Below are 3851 nucleotides of genomic sequence, written 5' to 3'. Positions count from 1 at the left end.
CTACTGCTGCTCTTGGGCTCTGATTAACATTCAGGGGGGTTCAGGAGAAAATGTTAGAGCAAAGCATTAATCTCTCTCAGCAAAAAAGCTTGTATCTTCTGACAGGTGGGTCAAAGTTGCCGTTTAATCTAGCCCATAATTTCGGAAATGTGCTGACAGAGTGTATTTTAATACATTAAAACCTGGCCGTGTTTGAGAAAGCTCAAAGCGCGACACCTCAGCAGGAAGTCTGTGTCCCTGACTGGGAGTTATGGCATGTTGGGAAAAACGAGAGGAATGCAGCCGAATCCAGAGGAAAGCCAAAGACGACTGTGTCTGAGAGTGAGAAGAGGTTGTTGATCTTGTCGCACTTAAGATTTTCTTTTTCTGGTGGCTGTCCTCAGAGTTGCCTGGTCTCATATGCAAATAGAAATTAGAGCATTTCTAAATATCTTTGATCACGAAGGATGATCACAGCTCCACCCTGCTGAAACGTAGTATCAATGAGTCCAAACTGACTGAAGAAATTTCCGCACACTTGGATCTGTGCAGTTTATTTTTCATCCTATATGATACATTTATATATTCATATTTTAAATATCTCTGATTACCAAAAAATATCTCACCTGTTGCCATAATTACTGTCCATACTCAGATGTTCTCTCTTACAGTAAAACAAATTTACCTACCAGCCTGAGGCAAAATTACAGATTAGCAAGGCTAAAATAATATAATCACAAAATGATAGATCCTAACTATACCCCTAATTTATGGATGAATTTATGTTTTAATTTGCGGACATGTTCCTTTTCAGCTGTTTGTACAACGGGAGAAAAATTTAAAATGTTTACCTTTGTAAATTGCAACTTTCACATTTTTCAAACCGCCAGTAAAAATGCCTGGATTTTTATCAAGCCCTTAAAGACCCTAAACCTGCCACAACTATTTATTTGTTCGATAGCATACACTTGACTTTATTGGCCATTGGCAGGAAGGTGCCTTCAGAGGTGTTCTGCTTGCCTATTGAAAAATGTGTCTCTTACCTCTTGCCCAACCTAGTGGAAATAATATCACTCACACTGAGAGATCATGGTGTCAGGGTCAATTGTCCTGCAAAAGATGGGGGAGATGGGAGACATGTATTGATTTTTCATTTTGTTGGGGTAAGCAAGCATGTTGCGGCTGGGCGCGGGTGCAATGAGGCAGACACAATGTGCTAGACTGCTCTTCCAGCTTGTCACCCGTGAGCTGTGACTGCCCAGAGACACCTTGAAAACAATTATCACGAAAAACTATGAAAACACTATCAATATGTGCTTTTTTTTTTATCAGCTCTTAACATTCAAGACAGCACAAATGCTCCAGGCAATAACCCATCCGATTACATTATTCAAAGCAAAGAAAGCTGGTGGATACATTTTGGCTGAGGATCCAGAGAGGAAACTCAGCCAGCATCACCCCAGATAGGGATGAGCCAAAGCTGGCAAGCGCACACCATGCTGGGCCTTGCAGGGCGGAAATGCTTGTCAAACACATTACATGATGCCACAGGTCACAGACGCATCCCAGCAGTCCAGCCCCTGCCTAACAGCTACAAACAATGAATGTGTGCCAAATCTTACAACCTCTGTGAACCTTACCTAGCGTATTCAACTCAAACCATCTAAAGAAGTTCATAGCTACACAGAAGATGCAGTTTGATAAAGAAAGCAAGTGATTCCTATCAACTCCTCCGTGTTTGTGTTCTCTTTGACTTTGCAGTAGAGGACACTGATCTTATTTTGGGTCACAACCCACAACATACCCTTGTAAATGTTCCTGTTGTGGTGGGACACAACAAAATGTCTACAACTCATTCTTGAACATGGCGGGGTTTAGAAACCCCTCCAGACGGTTCACTTCCTGAATAAACATGCATTTTGTCCATCGCTTCCCTGCTTCTCATTTGCAAAGGCTACGGTCTCGACGGTGGTCAGAGTCGTGACAGACATGCAGGGTGGAGAACACAGCGGTCATCTGCTGCCCTCTCTGCGCCCCAGTCACCTTGATGACCGATACACACTGGCGTAGAGCTCTCTACCCCTCTGCTGTGCACCACCTTCTCTGCTGCCTGTGCTTTGAGGGTCAGAGTTGAATGCAGACAATATGAGCTCATCAGTACACCTAACACTTCCTGTTAAGGTGCCGGCAATGTCCTAAATATTAATGCCAACCACAGCCCTTTATAATGCCGTACAACAAAACATTGGGTGCAGAAAAGACGTGTCTGTGACAAGAGTTGAGTGTTTGTCATTTCTGCAGGTCAAAGAGAAATATATCAGTAAATATACCTCAAAAACAGCCACGCATACAGAAAAGACAAACTTCTTTTCTACTGAATGATGTCGGTATACAGCACTTTATCTGAGGTTTAAAACTCACCTCTCAAATACTACTACATGCACATGACAATGACAGAAACACCTGTGTCTCACTTTCATAGTTTTGTCCTTCATTCCTGTCGGTTAATACAAAATTCTGGTCACCAAGTTAATCGCTGACATCTGGGGATGCAGCAACATTACAATAACATAGCCCAGCAGGAACATGAGCAGTCAGATCTTTGTAAAGCCCACAATACTAAGATTGTGACACATGAGTAGGAGGTTGGGGTGATGGAGGGAGCTGCTGCAGCAAATGTTGGCATCACCGAAATAAAAGTAAGTAAAATGCATCTATACAGCACCTCTCTAGATCACACTTCATGCTAAGACAAAAGAAAGACATACCATAGAAACACAAAGGTAATCAAACACACAGACTGGTAAAGTGTGAGGTTACAATGACCGTGCTGTATGCCTTGTTAATGTTTTTTAATTATTAAAATAAACTACAGTGAGTTGTAAATGTGCGCACATAATGACCAATCATTAATCAGCATTGTTGTTATTTGTTTTTCTAAGTCTGTTTATGGGATTTTTTAAGGACAGGTAGCATGTACGTTACAATACCAACAAACTGTGAACAAAGAGGCAAGATTAGGTAGTGTCCAGTTAAAGCACAAAAAAATTACTTTTTAAAAATAGTATTATTCAGGAAATAGAGCCAACCGAATAAAACAAAAGACAATAACGGCATTGGCAATAATGGTGATCCCAAATATATGTGAATGTGATTACTTCTACCATACCTATATGGAAATGACTGAACTTCACCAGTCAGCTGGTGGCTGAGCAGCTGTTGATGATGAAGCATGACTTTGGTGCTTTGCCTGAACTACACTCTCCATCCCAACAGAACACCCTCTACATGTCAAACTATGACGCTCTAGGTACCCCTCCAGTGTCAGTTTTGGACGCTCATAGACAGCAAGTCAATTTACACTTGTTACAGGCACTGTCTTTTCAAAATAAACTTCCAACGTAGGTTTACTTCATTTTTAGGTTTACTTCCTTAGATTTAGGCAACAAAAGTACGTGGTTAGGTCTAGAAAAAAAATCCATAATGGTTTGGCTAGTAACTACGTTTCTTGCTAATGTGATGTCACATACCTCAGAAGACATACATCACTGGCGTAGTATGCTAGACATACCAGCATACTACGCTACGTTGTTATTAGATGCTACGTTGTTATTAAAATAACCATCTCCTGGGTGGAAGTGGGCGAGTTTGACTCACTCCCCTCTACTCTTCCTCACCTGTTGTGGACTTTATTGCTCATTACACTAAAGCAGTAGCCTGGAAATCCAGACCCAAATCTAGAATTTTTTTTTAAATTTTTTAATTTAATTTTTTAATTTTATATACTTTATTAATCCCCGAGGGGAAATTCAATTTTTCACTCTGTTTGTCAATTACACACAGGTCCGAACACACACATGCACAAACTGGAC

This window comes from Epinephelus moara, chromosome 6, assembly GCF_006386435.1.
Source record: "Epinephelus moara isolate mb chromosome 6, YSFRI_EMoa_1.0, whole genome shotgun sequence".
Lineage (NCBI taxonomy): Eukaryota > Metazoa > Chordata > Actinopteri > Perciformes > Serranidae > Epinephelus > Epinephelus moara.
This window is presented reverse-complemented; position numbering follows the sequence as displayed.